General features: G+C 42.3%; 1 protein-coding gene across 1 annotated transcript in view; it reads right to left on the reverse strand.

Moving 5' to 3' along the window:
- Positions 1–12,872, reverse strand: part of LOC136866572 (glutamate receptor ionotropic, delta-1) — a 295,948-nt gene extending 283,076 nt beyond the window's left edge. The window contains exon 1 of the mRNA XM_067143663.2: positions 12,794–12,872. The gene's annotated coding sequence lies outside the window, so the exon portion shown is untranslated. The remainder of the gene's footprint in view (positions 1–12,793) is intronic.
- Positions 12,873–19,928: the final 7,056 nt, after the last annotated feature.

Below are 19,928 nucleotides of genomic sequence, written 5' to 3' on the forward strand. Positions count from 1 at the left end.
CGCCTTAGGGGAAACCAGCATGGCAAGGTTATTCCATTTAGTGTGTAAGATGTATGAGACAGAAGAAGTCCCATCCGATTTGCATCAGAATGTTGTTATACCTATTCCCAAGAAAGCCGGTGCTGACAGGCGTGAAAACTACCGCACCATTCGTTTAGTATCTCATGCCTGCAAAATTTTAACCTGTATTATTTACAGAATGGAAAGACATGTTGAGGCTGAGTTGGGAGAAGTTCAATTTGGCTTCAGAAGAAATGTAGGAACACGTGAAGGAATCCTGACTTTACGTATGATCTTAGAGGATCGAATCAAGAAGGACAAGCCCACGTACATGGCAATCGTAGATCTAGAAATGGCATTCGATAATGTTGATCGGACCAAGCTATTTAAAATTCTGAAGGTGATTGCGAGAACGAAGAATTACTACAATCTGTATAAAAATCAGTCTGCAGTGATAAGAATCGAGGGCATTCAAAAAGAAGCAGCAATCCAGAAAGGAGTGAGGCAAGGCTGCAGTTTGTCCCCCTCCCCTCCTTTTCAGTGTTTGCATAGAACAGACAGTGAAGGAAATCAAAGAGAAATTTGGAAAGGGAATCACAATCCAAGGAGAGGAAATCAAAACCTTGAGATTTGCCGATGATATTGTTATTTTATCTGAGACTGCAGAAGATCTTGAGAAGCTGCTGAATGGCATGGACGAAGTCTTGGGTAAGGAGTAGAAGATGAAAATAAGTAAGTCCAAAACAAAAGTAATGGAGTGCAGTCGAATGAAGGCAGGTAATGCAGGAAATATTAAGCTAGGAAATGAAGTATTAAAGGAAGTAAATGAATATTGTTAGTTGGGTAGTAAAAAAACTAACGATGGTAGAAGTAAGGAGGACATAAAATGCAGATTAGCACAAGCAAGGAAGAGCTTTCTTAAGAAAAGAAATTTGCTCACTTCAAACATTGATATCGGAATTAGAAAGATGTTTTTGAAGACTTTCGTGTGGAGCGTGGCATTGTATGGAAGTGAAACATGGACGATAACTAGCTCAGAAAGAAAGAGAATAGAAGCTTTAGAAATGTGGTGTTACAGAAGAATGCTGAAGGTTAGATGGATAGATCGGATCACGAATGAAGAGATACTGAATCGAATTGGCGAGAGGAGATCGATTTGGCTAAATTTGACGAGAAAAAGAGATGGAATGATAGGACACATCTTAAGACACCCAGGACTTGTTCAGTTGGTTTTTGAACTAAGTGTAGGTGGTAAGAACGGTAGGGGTAGACCAAGGTAGGAATATGACAGGCAGATTAGAGCAGATGCAGGATGCAATAGTTACGTAGAAATGAAAAGTTTAGCACATGATAGGGTGGCATGGAGGGCTGCATCAAGCCACTCTATGGACCGATGACTCAAACAACAACAACAGTAACTTTTTAGAAGATAGGATACAGTACTTTGAAAAAATTCGTTAATCTCTTCTGTTCCTTACTGTCTACCTTCACGTTTAAACTTCTGGTCAGTACCACGAAGCTTGCCATCCGCGAGTTTCGGAATTGCTTTCGTACATGACCGGTAACTAATTCACAACCGAGAAACAGCGAGGCTTCGCCGATTTTTCGTTCATTAGAAGTTTAATTTTTTCGGTTCCTGTCATATTAGCTCCCAGAATCACTGCAAACCTTTCTTTACTTGTTAACTGTTCCGCACAAGCCACAAATGCCGTATTAATGTTGCACGACAGTCGAGTTACAGAGTTTCTTTTGCTTCAAGCGAAGAAATGTTTGCTTCGAGAAATCGAGAAATTCATGCAACAAATTTCGATTAATAGATAAATAAACACACGTAAAGAATAGGAAAAATGGCCGGGAAATGTAAGTTACTTCCGGATACTGAATATTCGCGTAATGGAGGTTCGAGATATCGAGCGTCGACTGTATAAGTTGTTCTACGGCTTTACTCTTCTCTCATTGTTTACACCTCCCTGCCAAATGAGTACGAATGAGGTTATTTAACCTTCGCAGTGTAGCAATGGACTGCCGGCAGGAGGGCTAGGTACATGCAGCTCACGTCCGTTTTGGGTGTGCGTGAAAAGAACTGCACCACCAAGAAGGCACGAATTTGCATTCTATTTAATAATATATTTGCTTTCCCGTTTATCCAAAAGCGCTCCATCTTTCTCTGAAATTGTTCTGGTGTTCTTCTACCCAGGATTCATTGGTTCTAATTTATTGGGTTTCTCCGCATTTTGGTGATTGTCGCCTAGAGTTAGAGTGAGATGGCCGTGCGATTAGGGGCGCGCAGCTGTGAGCTTGCATTTGGGCGATAGTGGCTTCGAACCCTACTATCCGCAGCATTGAAGATGCTGGTCTTCCATTTTCGCACGAGGCACAGCCGCTTCCTTTCCACTCCGATTCCTATCCCATCGTCACCATAAGATCTATCCGTGTCGGAGAAGTTCTGAATGTAGGTACGTCGAGCACTGTTTCGCCTGTGATGCCGAATTCCAGGAGGGTTCCTCCTTCACTTTCAATTATGCAATTGTTCTTCAATTTTATTTCATTTTTTTCACATCGTTCTGCCCAACTAAAATGCACGATTGAACTTATTTAGCAGGTGAATTTGCTTTTCTCTCGTCACTGAATCTCTTCCTCCTCTCCTGTGTACATTTTTTCCGTCCGTGCACAGGTGGTTTTTACTTTGGGTTTTTCAGAAAAATGATGCGTGTTCACCAGCATTCTAAAGCTGGGCCCGTCCCATATAATTCCACCTGTTCTGCTGATTTCTTGAAGGTATTTTTCAATTTCGATTATCCAATTATTCTTGACTTTTAATGTGGAGACATAATTAAATATCTTTCTAGTAAGTCTTTCATCGCCCATTCGTTGAATTTGGCCATAAAATTCGAGTTGCATTTTTAATATTATCTGATATTTTCTCAGAATGCTATTTATTATTATTTAAATGCAGCATATTTAGTGCTTGAATATATCAAACACGAGCTTTTGACTTTCATTTAGTTATTTTATGATAGAATTTTTTTTAATGAGAACATTTGGAAGAGAGTGAGGTTTTACATTCGGATACAACCATGCGGTCGGCAAGATAAACCGCTACACTCCTATCCTATGTCTCTACTCAATGAACCTCATCTTGTCGGGCCGAACTCTCACGCTTGCACTGTTTGTGTTGTGATAGCACTTCAGAAGAGATGCCAGAGGCTTAGTTACTTTCTGAAGTTGATTTATCTCATGACCATCAATCACTCGTGCTGTCAGTGTAATGAACAAGTTGCTTATTTACTTTTTTGTTTTGCAAGACGACGGATACGATGGAAATCTAAATATTTTGAAGTGTTCTATGTTTAAGATTTCGACTTCCCTTAAGATAGCCTCTTCATAGATTTTGTTTACATTTGTTTTACGTCGCACCGACACAGATAGGTCTTATGACGACGATGAGATAGAAAGGCCTAGGAGTGGGAAGGAAGTGGCCGAGGGCTTAATTAAGGTGCGGTCCCAGCATTTGCCTGGTGTGAAATTGGGAAACCGCGGAAAGCCACCTTCAGGGCTGCCGACAGTGGGATTCGAGCCCAGGTGCAAGCTCGCAGCTGCGCGCTCGTAACTGCACCCTCTTAATAGAAATTCCAAGATCTGCAATTTGAAACCTCGGATTTACAGTAGGAATTTAACATAGGTCTTTCCACGTTCACTCTCGGAAAATATTTCGATAGCAACTTATTTGTGAGGTGCCTATTCTAATTCAGGGACCAGATATTATTGTTACAAGTGCTACCTCCTGCCTTTGAGTCAGACACTGTATACCGGGCGATCTAGCTGCGCGGTTCGGGTCACCTATCTGTGAGCCTGCATTCGAGAGATGGTGGGTTCGATATCCACTGTCGACAGCCCTTAAGAGAGTTTTCCGTGCTTTCACATTTTCACAGGAGGCAAATTCTGTTTTTATACATTAATTAAGGCCACGGCAGGTGCCTTCTAAATCCTGATCTCCCGTCACCCCGCGGGTACATTACTACATACAAGTATATTGGTCTGCTGCATCTTAACCTTCGCTTCTCGTCAGATTCACCTGGTTTCGATTCCCGGCTCTAAAGATCAGTTTTGATGGGCGGGAATGGAGTCCACTCAGGAGCACAAAGACAACAGAAGTGTGTTATTGGCTTATCTGGAATTATCTCATCAATTTCCCGGCACCATCGTAACCATGACAACCACTGAACACTCAGTCAGTAGCGACATCTTCCCACTGTGCGCTTTCTTCTGTAACTAAGAGCTTGAGAGTAAACCGCGTTCTGCTCCTCAGCACGGAATTAAAATTCTTGAACTGCTTGGAAACGAACCTAGGGTCTTGGAATAAGAGACACCACAGGACTGTGCAATACGAGGCGTGTTTTTAAAGTAAGTACCGTTTTGATATAGAAAAATAGTAATTCAATTTTTTAAACAATTCTTGTTTTTTACTTGTAAGGCTGTGCCTTAAACTACTTCTAAACGTAAATTTCAGACATATTAAGGTACTTGTCATGTTATGAAGCCAGCTTCTGAATTCTAACCTCATAGAAATCTGCCAGCTACTGCCGCGTGGTAGTTCTTAGATCATCATCATCGTCGTCGTGGCGTTGACTCCCTAAATGCTTTTTCAGACGCAGGAAGAAGTGGTAGTCACTAGACACTAGGTCGCGACTATACGGAGGATAATAAAATTGTTCCGAACCACTTTAAGCGATGAGGTCTCGGGTTCGATTAGCCGTGCGAGATCGCATACTCTCATAAACCAAAAGAATCCCCTTGTGAGCATGACAAGCCGTTGGTTTTGGATTTCGTGAGCACAACTTCCGATAATCTAAGCATCCTGACACAATTTTATAAAGAACTTTCCTTGAAATTCCGGGCAACTAAATCTTAAAGCATCTGTTTTCTCGAACCTTTGCATCAATATTTTGCAGCAAGCCTTCAGTACTGACAGTCAGTCGCCCACTACGCTTCCCGTCGTGGACATTAGCACGGCCTTCTTTAAATGCTCTAACCCATTTTCTTACCACTCCTTTGCTTATAGTGCGTTTTTCATACACTTCACTAATCTGCCTATGAATTTCAACAGCTTTTACGCCTTTTCCATTTAAAAATCAAATAACAGTGCGTACTTCACACTCGGCGTGACTGTTAATTGTGAGAGGCATTTTCAATACGCACAAACAAACGTAAATACGGGCAAATTCTTCCGTAGTGGCGTTTGTGGCTAGCATACAGATGAACGTACTGAGCGCGCATGCTCTGAACGACGATCGAAGCGCTGCAGCGGCCGCATTTAGAAACAGTACTTACTTTAAAAACATGCTTCGTAATTAGATTAGTGTTATATTTACGAGGACTAGAATGTCTTTCATTTCCTCGCAATTCATACCATACACTCATTTTACTTTCGATATAACGGAACTCCTTACCTCCCCTGTGGGTGGAGTCGTAGGAGGCTACCAAGCGGAAAACAAAGCAAGGAATCTGTACTCGCCGCTCTTATTAAGTCTTATGGTTTTTTCTGTCCAGCAGAGAAAACGTGCGAATGTGAAGTTTTTCTTTCTTTCGGCTGCGCTTTAACTTGAGACGGCTTTAGATATGGCATATGCTTCCTTCCAACACCTACCAGTAATCAATAAGAAATATACACCGTGGTGTAGACACCGTCATAACACAGGTTTCCAGACAAACGTCTGACACACACACAATAATTTGGAAGGTTGTTGGTCACGATATTTCTACCCCACAGAACACTAACTCCCAACCATACGCTGATCCCACTAAGTCACCTATCTTAAAGTTTAAAGTAACATTATATCGTGTCAAGAGGCCTGTAATTCACATGCTGCCTCAACAACAGAACGGAAACAAGAACGAACAATTCCGTCAGGAGGGTAAGAGTTTAAGTCCCTGCTTCGACATCGTTGACGAGACCTCAAATTCTCGACAACCAGCTGTATATGTGGTTCAGTCAGCCAACAATAGAAACGAGCACTAGGTTACTCTCTGAAAGAAAACGTTGAGAATAGGAAAAAGTTACTAACAATATAATTGAAGGGTTCATTCCAAAAACCAGACAGGGCAAAATTGTAAATATTCAGGAACGACTCAAAAGAGTACAGATTGTTGTCTGTAGCATGAAAATGTGTACAAATTTATGATTTTATTCTAAATCACGTATCTGTGTTCATATGTAGCACGAAGATCTGATGTAAGATAGAATAATTCAATAAAATAAATATAAACCGTTTGGACTTGTCCAGTTTTGTAGAAGATCTACGCTAAAATAGGGCCTATTCCTCAAAACGCTAATCATGAAAATATATTGCAAATGACTAATGTCTATTCGTATGAAGTTGACCGTGCGGTAGGGGCGCGCATCTGTGAGCTTGCATTCTAGAGATAGTGGGTTCGAACTCCACTGTCGTGAGCCCTGATTATGGTTTTCGGTGGTTTCCCATTTTCACACCAGGCAAACGGTGGTGATGTACCTTAATTAAGGCCACGGCCGCTTCCTTCACGCTCCTAGCCATGTTTCTCCCGTCGTCACCGTAAGACCTCCTTGTCTTGGTGAGATGTAGCCTAAAGGCAATTGCTCCTCTAAATGATCACCACAACCATCGAAACTACCATCAATCTTAATTTGTTTCTCTTTGCCTGGATATTGAGAATGGATGTCAGTTTCTATACCAACAATTTACAATGCTAATGACGTTTTAAAAATACTCTGTAAGGTTTAGCAAGCAGATTGCAGTGTAGGAGGGTTCCCTAGTCCTAATCTTGGTGGAACGACACAAGATTTGTGCCAGCCACGCATGTCTCAGGACCTGTCTGCTACTCGAACATGCGAGGTAGCGCTAGTCGAGGAGTACTTGCAGGAGTACGCAATCCTTTGGACTTGCCTGGATTTTATAAAATCAACCTTTCAATTGGTTTTACATACAATTAATTACTTTTAGTCCCTTTAGAGACGCTGAGGTACCAGAACTTTGTCCCTAAAGAGCTTTCAGATGCGACACAAGAATGGCATATCAGAGCACCTTCAAATATTATCAGCCTGAGCCGGGATTGAAACCTCCAACTTGGGTTCAGCCACTCAGCCTGGCAGCTAGTACTGTCGACTTTATGGACAGTACAGGCTTTGCCTTCCATAGATTGAAATGTAACGGAAATGAGATGAAATTGGAACAACGGCTACCGGACGATAAGCAAAAGGTCGCTGTTCGATCATATAAAATGAACACTGAATAAGGGATTTGATCAACTACTCTTTAAAAAATAACTCGGAGCGTGTAACTCACTCCACATTTTCTGCAGTTAGTGAGGAAGCAGAAGTGACGATTAGGCGGGGCAATGGGGACAGTCGTCGTCCCCGCCCACTTTGTGGAGAAAATATTACATTTTCATAGACTTTTAGCCGACATTAAAACAAGCAATTTGTACAAGCCTTGTTCTGTTATAGGCTAATTCTTTCCTCTATTTTATTTAATTATTAACAAAATTCTTAGGAGAAATACGCCAAAAAATGTCGATCGTCACGGCTAGCCGATTTGTAAATCGCCCAGCAAGTAGTGGACACTTTGCATGTGTTGTGAAGAAGGGCAGAAGAGGTATCTTTTGCCAAGGTTATGGATATTGAGGTATGATTCACGCGTTTGCCGCGCGCATTCATCAGTCTGGCAGTCTCTTTAGTGTCTGTTAGTTTTTGACTACACGCGAAGGGACTAACTATTTTTTATTGTATAACATCGCCGTGATGATAATGATGATGATGCTTGTTGTTTAAAGGGGCCTAACATTGAGCTCATCGGCCCCTAATGGTACGAAATGAAATAACAAAAAGTACAAATTCATCCACTGACCAAAATAAAATAAAAAATGCCATGAAGAATGAATGGATGGATATGAACCCAACAAAAAACAAAAAACAGTGGATCAGACTCAAAAAATATCGTAAATAATAGTATTACTGACCAAGGGACCACTTATATAGCACAAGGATGCTTGATGTCTAAAGGGGTGCAAAATCCATGTCTAAGGCCCCACAGAATGATACATGTCGCGAGTAAAGTAGAACCATGGTATTTGTCATGTTGGGGTACTAATCAAAAGTAGTGAAGACTCACGGTGTTCCACACAAGATGGTACTATTCACAAGGATTGTACTTCGTACAGGGAACGCAGACCTATGGTGTTTCTCACACAATGGCGCCACTCACAACCAACGCAAACCGATGAGGCTCCTCACCTAGGTGTACTAATCACGGGCGCCGGTATTCCCGTGTGTTCCTCACATAGTGGGTACTAACCACAGGCAACGCTGAGCCACGGTGCCGCTCATATAGTGGTACAACTCACAGGCTACACCCAGACCCGCGGTGTTGCTCACATGGCTACGACGCACGGGTACTGGAAACCCCCAGGCCAGCCTCTTAACTGCTACGAATCACAAACCTGTTTCGTACCTACTTTAGTGGTACTACTCGCAAGTACAGGCAACCCATAGTGTTTCCCGCATGATGGTACGAATCAAAAGTAGTTTTATGGTTCTAATTCAATCATCCCTTGGTCGCCCCTTTTAGTCACCTCTTACGACAGGCAGGGGATATCGCGGGTGTGTTCTACAAGTGCGTCCCCCACCCGCAGGGGGTAGTGTGTTTGGTCCGTGATAGGTATTTTATTTCCCTCAAGTCCGCCGGCAAGCCCGTTAGGACCCCCCCCCTATCCGCCACCAGGGACGCGCCACGTGGGAGTATCACCTATCCCCCTGCTACGCCAGCGTAGTAGGTTCGTGGTAACATCGACGTGCTTATATTTAATTTTAATACACGTGTAACATTGTTCCTTTGGTGAAAGTTTTATTTTATAGTATTGAATCAAAATCTCAAAAACTGTAATTAAGTCGGTAAACTGTCAACCTTTACCTTTCTGTAGAAATTCTCTCGGAGGTCATAAAAACTTACCATTTAGTAGCTTTCTTTTTTCCTTTTTGATGTATATACGCCTCCCTCACCCCCACCCCCACCTGCTATATCCCATAAACCCGAGTACTTTTATTGTCTGGTAATTATTGCCCCACACCGCTACTGGGAGGAACTAGTCTTATAGTGTGTTTCCAGTTCTGCAAACTAAGCTTCTGTTTGACATACCACCGTTTCACCTTGAAAAATCAATATGTGAATTATTTCATCTTAGAACTCTGGCGGGTAAGGCTCTGTCATCTGACTCAGTCATCACCATCATCATCATCTGCAGTTTCCAGCTGTTGGCCGGGTCTGCTTATCTGACTCAGTATTGTACAGAATGGTAAATGTGCTGCGGGTCAGTATTCGTCCAACAACATTGTCGCGTGGAGGTATTTGCAGGCGCAATGGCGAGAGACGCCTTGCCACCCGAACCTTGAAGAGGGAAATTTGATTTCAGTGAAAGTCTTGTGGTTATAAGTCAAAATTTGAACCCAGGTAATAAAAATCTCCCCTAAAGGTTTAAATGGCGTAGTAGTTCTACTTGCGATTATCTTATAAATCAGTGAAATGTAATTTGTAGTTTAGAACAATAAGAGTAATGTATCCCTTCATTATTAAATAATACTCGAGCGAACTATAGTACAGAGAAAGAAAGTCTGGTTCAAATACGTAAACTGTACCTCATTCGACTCTGGTATTCCAAACGAATGTTGAGATGTCTGCAGTTATATAGAACAGTGAGCGGTAATAACTACCCGCGTTTCTTTTCCAAACTGCTTCCTAAATTATCAGTCCAACATCAGTATTTCGCTTGAGAGAGTGAATGGCTGTGTGGCGCACTTCGTTATGTGTCCGCCCCTTGCACTGAAGGTTGTGGGCGCGAATCCTTATACAGCTTCTCCGCATATAAGGGTAAAGTGGGAGTTATGATTGCTAGTAAGTTTTCAAGCACGTTAGTTAAGCCTCTTCTACACAGAATTCTGACGCATCGGTATTTCTCAAGGCTGTAAGCAACTTAAGAGGCGTTAAGTACTTACAATGAAGCTTTTGTTTTATAAGAATCAGCACACGTACTATGCGTAACAACACTACGATCCTGAATTTTACGGAAACACCAGTAAACGTAATTTTGCTACTTGAAAACAATAACTCGTATACACAAATAAAAACCTGATTCGATAGATTAAAACTCAGATTTCATGGCAGGTAAATATAGTTTCCTAAGGTTATTAGCACAAAAAATGAACTAGACTGTCAATCATAAAAATAGAGGTGTGGGTGCAGAATATTAATTACTATTCCCAACGACGGGGATTCGAAATCAGACCAGGTCGGAGATTTTAAGCTTCACTGGTTATTTCCAATGCCTGGGTTTTTGTGCCGTTTTCAACTTTAGAATTCGTCATAGGTAGGGATCCATTCTCACAGACGTGGGGGTGTCGAATCGAGAGACCTGAACCATGCCTTTTATTATTATTATTATTATTATTATTATTATTATTATTATTATTATTATTATTATTATTATTATTATTTCTTATGCCCATTCATAGAACGCGTTGTAACTTGTTCATTGGCTTGATGACTTTCGACTTCCTATTCTTCCAAAACTTAGTGTTGCCCCTTCCATTCTTCTGACCACTTTGTAGCAGTCCTATTGCTAGTTTTTTACCACAAATGTGTGTTTATTTACTAACGTTCTGACGACTTCACGATCTTTTATTATTTTTTCCCTGATGTTCAATTCATTCGGGTCCCCACTTCTTTCCTCCAGCCATTCTTTTTTTGCTAGGGGCTTTACGTCGCACCGACACAGATAGGTCTTATGGCGACGATGCGATGGGAAAGGCCTAGGAGTTGGAAGGAAGCGACCGTGGCCTTAATTAAGGTACAGTCCCAGCATTTGCCTGGTGTGAAAATGGGAAACCACGGAAAACCATCTTCAGGCCTGCCGATAGTGAGATTCGAACCTACTATCTCCCGGATGCAAGCACACAGCCGCGCGCCTCTACGCGCACGGCCAACTCGCCCGGTCCTCCAGCCAATGTATTCTCCTGTGCTGATTATTATTATTATTATTATTATTATTATTATTATTATTATTATTATTATTATTATTATTATTATTATTATTATAACCGCACTTTTTCTGCGCACTTCCCTTCCAATTGACGCATGATTTACACTGTCAATGGATTTAAATTTTACCCATTTTTATATATTTAATTTACTGTAGTTTACTGTCTGGATTTTCGTTCCTTTATTAGTGTCAAATTTAAGACGGGCTTTTAAGGACTGGAACGGAATTCACTCATCCTCTCGTAACATCAATTTGTAATCGAAGTACGTTCAGTCCTACTCTAAGTCAAACAAATTAATGGGGTTTCCAGTGGTTTTCTCTTTCGAAACCAGGAGGATTCCGGGATGGTTTCTATATAGATCACGGCCACATCTATATTTTTATTCTGAGTTAATCGCTACTTCACACCTCGGTACAGACACACAGTATGTCAGTATATTGATCATAACATCCAAGACTTCTTAATTGAAATGACAATAAACTTTTCAGCACAAAGCTTTTTTGCTCTTTTGTTCTTTCTCTCCTTCCCTTCTTAATCCGATGACCCTCCAGCGTCGGTTATTTCCCTCGGAGTCAGCGAGGGATCCCACCTCTACCGCGTGAGACCTCCTTTCGGCAGGAGAACCAGTACCTCGCCCAGGTGGCATCACCAACTATGTTGAACAGGGGCCTTTTGGGGGGATGGGAAGATTAGAAGGGATATACAAGGAATAGGGGCGTGGCATTAAGTTAGGTACCATCCCGGCATTTGCATGCAGGAGAAGTGGGAAACCACGGAAAACCACTTCGAGGATGGCTGAGGTGGGAATCGAACCCACCTCTACACAGTTGACCTCCTGAGGCTGAGTGGACCCCGTTCCAGCCCTCATACCACTCTTCAAATTTTGTAGGAGAGCCGAGAATCTAACCCGGGCCTTCGGGGGTGGCAGCTAATCACGCTAACCACGATTTCACAGGGGTGGGCTGTTCTATTGTTCAAAGTAATCAATTACAAACTTGACCTGCATCCTCCTTTTCTCTGAGCATATTTCACATCCTCCTTAGATCAGTGATTCCGAGTCGTCACATTAGGAATTCCACGAAAATGCATTAAATATTTTAAGAATAACCATAACTCAGTCTATGTCTTTGGTGATGATATAACAAGTGTTTTCCTGTAAAATGCGCTGAAAAATAAAATGAATTCTCACTGTCACCACAATTATAAATGTAAAGAATTCTTTGCCTTTATAGCCGCGAGAAAATATGCAATAAATTTGTGCAGAGACAATATTAATATAGCCATGTGTTTGTGCTGGACAAAAGAAGCCTCGTATTCCAGGTCGGACGAGTTTATCTCCCGAGACCAAAGTCTGCGCGAGACATAAAGAATTCCCATAGTTAATGCATTTGACACGGCAGAAATCTAAAAGATTTTCGTGTCTAATAATACGAGCCATCAAAGTATCAATCTAAACTGTTTTAATATAAATGTACGTATTTATTTATAGGAAATTATTCCGCATGAGTATAAGAAATATTGTTTCTGTGAATAAATTGTAATATTTAATTGCTGTGATGAGTATTAAATAGAAGCTGTTTGTCTCGTCCACTGTACAACACTGCTTTACATTTGTAATACATTAAAATAATGTGCCAAGCAGGCTTCGTCAAGCTTCAGTTCAATATTTTTTAAATTCCCCGAAATAAAATTGGTTGCTAAACGCTGAAGTAGAATTGTATTTACCTGATGCCGCTGTCGTTGAAAACTATCCACCGCTCAGACTGGACGTATTTGGCGCTTAGCGAGTGAAGTTCAGACTGACGATTATTACTCGCGCAGGTCAGCGTTATGATCAGCCTGTTGCTCCGGACAACGGGCCCCGGTTAGCGGTGGGAGCGCACGTCATAGAGGACAAGCCAATCACACGCCAAGATCGCATTTCGGAACTCGCATTTGTCTGCATGATATGCTTAATGGATCGTTTCGTGCTATCTTTCCCTGCACGAAGGTACAAGGTGAAATAAAATGATGTATAATCACGTTCAAGGTACGCCACTTGCCAATTATGAATTAATAAGAAGAGGCAGAGTTAACCTATATTCTGACAATTTTTATGATGTCATTTATTAAAATGGATGTTATCAATTGTCATTGTTGTTGTTGTTGTTTGAGTCATCAGTCCATACACTAGCTTGATGTAGCTCTCCATTCCACCCTATCCTGTGCTAATCTGTTCACTTCAACTACTACATCCTACATCTGCTCCAATCTGTTTGTCATATTCATACCTTGATCTACCCCTACCGTTCTTACCACCTACAATTCTCTCAAAAACCAACTGAGCGAGTCCTGGGTGTTTTCAGATGTGACCTATCAATCTATTTCTTCTTCCTCTTCTTCCTAATCCGTTTACCCTGCAGGGATGGTTTTTCCTCGGACTCAGCGAGAGACCCCAACTCTACCACCTCAAGGGCAGTGTCCTGGAGCGTGAGACGTAAGGTCCGGGGAATACAACTGGAGAATGCCGTGGTCAGGGGGGATAATGGAAGAGGTAGGCATGCAGGCATTTGCCTTTAGGAGAAATGGGAAATCACGGAAAACCAATTCGAGGATGGCTGAGGAGGGAATCGAACACCCTCCACTCAGTTGACATCCCGAGTCTGAGTGGACCCCGTTATAGCTCTCGTACCGCATTTCAAATGTCGTAGCAGAGCCGAGAATCGAACCCGGGCCTCCAGGGGTGGCAGCTAATCACACTAACCCACACCACAGAGGCGGACTCTTCTTCTCGCCAAATTTAGCCAAATCGATCTCCTCTCACAAATTCCCCTCAGTAACACTTCATACGTGAATCTATTCGTCACACCTTCATCATTCCTCTGTAATGCCACATTTCAAAAGCTTCCATTCCCTTTCTCTCTGAGTTAGTTATAGTCCATGTTTCACTTCCATACGATGCCACGCTCCAGACGAAAGTCTTCAAAAACGTATTTCTAATTCCTATATCATCTGCTAAATAAGTTCAATCGGGGTCCTTAGTAGGGTATACCGAGGTAAAAAAAAAAAAAAAGAAGTTCGAAGTGAGCATATTTCCTTTCTTAAGAATGGTTTTCCGTGCTTGTGCTAGTCTGCATTTTATGTCCTCCTTACTTCTGCCTTCATCAGTTGTTCTACTACGCAAGTAACATACTCATCTAATTCCTATAGAACTACATTTCCTAATCTAATATTCCCTGCATCACCAGACTTCGATCGACTGCAATCCATTAATTTATTTTGGACTTACTTATTTTCATCTTTTGCCGGCCCCGTGGTGTAGAGGTAGCGTGCCTGCTGGTTCGAGGTCCACTCAGCCTACGTGATTAGAATTGAGGAGCTATCTGACGATGAGATAGCGGCCCCGGTCTAGAAAACTAAGAATAACGGCCGAGAGGATTCGTCGTGCTGACCACACGACACCTCGTAATCTGCAGGCCTTCGGGCTGAGCAGCGGTTGCTTGGTAGGCCAAGGCCCTTCAAGGGCTGTAGTGCCATGGGTTTGGCTTTATTTTCATCTTGTATTCTCTCAAGTCAGGTGTCTTGTGTCATAACTAGAGTCCGGATTATTAGGTGCTGATAGGTTAGAATGCAAACTTACTTAAGCCAGTAACAAGTATACGCTACACTGGACAGCGGTTATGCTATGAGATTTGCATGGATATTAGGGGTACAGCAGACAGAACTCTTTTAATTGTATGCTACTCTTCTTACACTGTGGTACAACGGGTTGCATGACACTTCCTACAAACCAAATTACTTTACATTCTAACCTATTACCACTTAAAAATCCGAGGTATTGTCATAACACATTGTCGCCGTTCCTTTACTACACCAGATCGAAAAATACAGCTTAGCTCGCAAAGTAAATTTTTCCTGCTGAGATGTACATGTCTCCACATTTACTGTAGTCAGTACACCGTCATCATACACACATTTCAATCAGGGCGAGAATATTTGAATTGCGTTTAAGCTCTTTATTTTTGAGTTTATGTCAGCTCCACGTTCGAATCCTTGGGAGTGACATTTAATCTGCTCAACCACACCTCGGACGGAAGTTCCCCCAGAAGAGTTGGCCAAGGAGGTTAGATAGACGATAGCTTAGCACACATCATGACTAGACACAGCTAAAGACCCCGGTTTCGCCAATACAGACACAATAACAGCATAGGTTGCTCGGCTCCTACCTAAGGCAAGGGTATCCCTGGAGGAGATTTACTCTACTAGGCCTCTGCCTGGGGCAAGGGGTGCCTCTGGAGGGGCTCAAATCTGCTCGACTCCACCACCTCGGAATGAAGTGTCCTACAAGAATTGGCCAAGGGGGGTAGATAAACAAAAGCTTAGAACACATAATGCCTAGACTCAGCTAAAGACCCCGAGTTCGCTAACCCACGCTCCCTCAAGTCAGGTGTCCCTTTTATTAGCCTCTTTCAAAAGCATTCTATAATATGACGACATCCTATTGTCTCAGGGTGTAAGAGGTCATAGAGCGTGGCTAGAGGTGGAGTGCGCGTGGCGGCCATCTTCCTTACTTACCCCTGCGCCGGCTTCCCAGATTTAGTCCCATAAGAGCCGTGTATAGCCGCCATCTTGCACATTAGCCCCTACGCCAGCTTCGGTTATTTTACCCCACTCTTATTTTTTCATAAGTCTTAAAATATGTTCCTCAATAAGGTTTCTGGGGCGCAAAATGTTGCCTCGTGGGCCTCATGTCAACCTCGGACCACCAATTGGAAACCCCTGATTTAAATCTTTTACGACAAGATCAGGTTCCCCGTGGTTACAATATTAATTTTACAGTTACGAGTCACGATTTGCAAATGCATATGGAAACACTAGACAGTGAGAGGCAGCGAAAGGTTACCAGCGCTATAGTCGGTACTGTGGCATAGGTCGACTAGGGAAACACTTGCTTTGTTCCGGAGTGACAGCAAGAACCGTATGAGGTGGCGACTCTTTGTGGACGCCCTATGTTCCACTAAGAATTGAATGACTATATTCCTTTTCTTTCTTCGTTTCGGCCAACTAGGGACCACGCCAGTTCAACTGTCTCCTTTATCGAGCTTTAACTGTCTCCCAGTGCTCCTGCATTCATCTCCGGTGTTGTTCTTTTCTCTCTTGGGCCCACGCCTTCCCTGTCTTCGGCTTCGGCTTCTCCTGGAAACCTTTGTGCGTACGTAGTTTTTCTTCAGCGGAACACGCTCCTGGATATCTTTAGGATAAATTTCCATTTCTCGTAGATCTTTCTCAACTTCTGTGAACCATGCCCCTTTGGTTTATTTATCTTAAAAGTACGGTAATATCCGTTTAGAGATCCTGCCTTGGGTCATTCGTTTCACGTGGCTATAAAAGGCAATCCTTGTTTTTGGAATCGTGTCACTATATTATTATTATTATTATTATTATTATTATTATTATTATTATTATTATTATTATTATTATTATTATTATTATTATTATTATTATTATTATTATTATTATGACTATATTTGTATTATTATTTAGTCTGTAGTGATAAGAATAGAAAGTTATGAAAAAGAAACAACAATCCAGAAAGGAGTGAGGAAGGGCTGAAGTTTGTCCCCTCTCGTTATATTGATAATAAAACAGACGGTCAAGGAAATCAAAGAGGAATTTAGAAAGGGAATCACAATCCAGGAGAGGAAATCAAAACTCTGAGATTCGCCGATGATAATGCCACTCCCTATGCTGCGAGTCCCTGTTATGAATTGTATCAAAATGTTGCTCACAGGGTCAGTTAGGGCATGCATTTCATTGGGCTTGGCGGAATTATATGTAATAGCAACTTCTGACTCGGAGAGGAAAGCAACGAGAAACCATCTCACTCCTCATTTCCTTATTATACTTCTTCAGCGACGCCTAGGCCATCTATGACGCCTGATGGTGAAACTGTTGAGGATCCTAGCAGGCTTCAGGCTGAGAACTGAACATACATTGTTATTTTACCGGAGCCTTCCGAAAATTTGGAGAAATTGCTGAATGGTACAGGGCCTTGGAGAAGGGAGTACAAGATGAAAATTAAATTCAAAACAAAAGTATTGGAGCGTAGTCGAACAAAGTCAGGTGATGCAGGAAATATTAGATTAAGAAATGAAGACTTAAAGGAAGTAGATGAATATTGTTACTTGGGTAATAAAATAACTATCGATGACGGAAATACGGAGGACATAAAATGCAGACTAGAGCAAGCAAGGAAGGCCACTGATATAGGAATTAGAAAGATGTTTTTGAAGACTTTCGACTGGAGCGTGGCATTGTATTGAAGTGAAACATGGACGATAACTAGCTCAGAAATAAAGAGAACTAGAAGATATTGAAATGTGTCGTAACAAAATAATGCTAAAAGTGAGATTCGAAACACGAATGAAAAGATACTGAATCGAATTAGTGAGAGGAGAACGATTTGGCAGCAAGAAGAGAGAGAAAGATAGGACACATCTTAAGGTGTAGTCGATAAGAACGGTAGAGGTAGACCAAGGTGACATAGAGGGCTGCATCAAACCAGTCTGTGGGCTGATGACCTAAACAACAACATTATTACCTCAAAATTAAAGTATTACTAAACACGTATAATACTATTACACTCATATTCATAAGAAACAGAACACCTTACAAGACAGGAAGTTCATAATCACAGAACATGTTCATTGGTATGTTCTGCAGAAACGATTAGCATTTCAGTCACCTAGGTTCAGCATGTGTCCTGTTGCCTAGTAGGAACTGAGTCCTCCATAGGCACTGATAACTTGTTCCACGCGTGATGGTATCGACGCGTATAAGGCGCGAATGGCGACTTGGGGTAAAGCCATACATGCTACATTCACCTGGTTCCACACTTCATCTGTGGTGGTTGGCACTGGGTCACAGCTCCGCACCCGTCGTTTTACCATATCCTACATATTTTCGAGTGGCAACAAGTCCGGTGATCGGGTGGGCCAGGGCAACAGTCTGACATTCTGTGACAACAAGAAGGTACGTGTTCGTGCAGCAATATGTGGTCGCGCATTGTCCTGCTGAAATATGGCGTCTGGGGTGTCGTGCAGAAAGTGTATGGCTACGGGTCGCAGGATGTCATTCACGTGGGTGAAACTGGTCACAGTGCTCTGTACACGCACCAACTGTGATTTGTAGTTATACCCTATAGCACCCTACACCATCAGGCCTTGAGTTGGCGCTGTACGTCTTGTGCGAATGTAGTCAATGCGAACCAAAATGCGGCCATCATTTTCAAACAAACAGAAACTGAATTTGCCCGAAAACACTATCTGCTGCCATTCCTGTCCCCAATGACGTCGTTCCATACATCACAGCAGCCTAGCATTAGTCAAAGGCAGGCAGAGAAGTGGACGACGCGCCGGTAACCCAGACCGTAATAAACGGCGACAGACTGTCACTACTGATAGTGTACGATGTGATACACTGTTCCACTGTTGCGCCAGGGCCTAGGAAGAGGGAGTTCTGTTCTGCAATGCCATTCGAATGAGGTGTCGATCTTTTCGGGGGGTGGTCTGGGTGGTGCGACCAGACCCATCTCGTCGTGTTCTACGGCCTTCTGTGAAACATTCTGTATACACCCGTTGCACTGCCGACACACTTCTTCCCACATCATCAATTTCCAGGATGGATGCATCACGTCCTCTCGTGCCAATAATTCGCCCCCTTTCAAGCCCTCTCATTTGATGGTACGGTTCTCGCATACGTCTACGAATCATGCTGCACGTCTGCTCCAGTCATACTGATCCATTACCTTCTGTTTATAGGGACAACGAGAGCTGCGGGCACAATTTACCAGTCGGTGGTGGTGCGCCGATGTGGACCTTGAACCTGAGGGCTGACATGGTTCAAATGCTAATCATTTATTCAGAACATACTAATGCACATGTCCTGTGAATATGAACTTCCTATTTCTAGTCTTTCAAGGTGTTCTGGTTTTTATGAACATGAGCGTAAATGGCAGCGGTACTTCTCGAAATGAAGATAACTGTTACTTTTTTGTTGCTTTTGTTACTTTTTTACTTACCGGTCCTGCTCCTCACCCTCCTCACCCTCCTCACCCTAGGACCAAGTTCAATTTCCGAGTTTACCTGGATTAGAAGGCTGGCTCCAAGTCTACTCAGTCTACATGTGAACAATAATTGAGGAGCTATCTCACGGAGAGATAGCGGCCGCGGTCTAGAAGGCCATGAATAACGGCTTGCTGATCACGTGTCACTTGGTAGGTCAACACCCATCAGCACTGTAGATCCATTGTTTTTCTTCTAAAGCCACATAATCCTAGAAACATTAGTAGTATTCTCGGAATAGTACGGTAATCAATATTACTTTTTTATCGATCTTAACTTTGTATTGTATTCGTACAAATAATTACCATTCTGTCAGCATGAACGTCGAGGTGCGGGCACAGAGTGAGATAAGGTCATTGTTTCGGTAATAATACATCTCTCCTCCCCTGCGTGCAAACCGTTCACATTGTCACTTTGTCCAATAAATTCCTCCATTACCTTAATGGGTGATGGGAGATAGAGCTTGAAAGGAAAAGTGAAAGAAGGCAACTACCATTTGTGGTCATAAAGTGTTGCTGCTGTATCAAGTAGTAACATTCATTTCGTAACAGAAGCAATGTTTTCTATTGAAATCTCTGCCCTTGTAATAGATAGATTACAAGATGAGAGTTGATCCTTCAGAAATCCTTCATTACTCAGCACTGGCTAACAGATCAATGTCCAGAATTTTATCTGGTGGGAACATAAGTCGCCGGCCCCGTGGTGAAGGGGTAGCGTGCCTGCCTCTCACCCGGAAATCTCTGTCCTTGTAATAGGAA

The sequence above is a fragment of the Anabrus simplex genome, chromosome 3 (assembly GCF_040414725.1).
Source record: "Anabrus simplex isolate iqAnaSimp1 chromosome 3, ASM4041472v1, whole genome shotgun sequence".
NCBI lineage: Eukaryota > Metazoa > Arthropoda > Insecta > Orthoptera > Tettigoniidae > Anabrus > Anabrus simplex.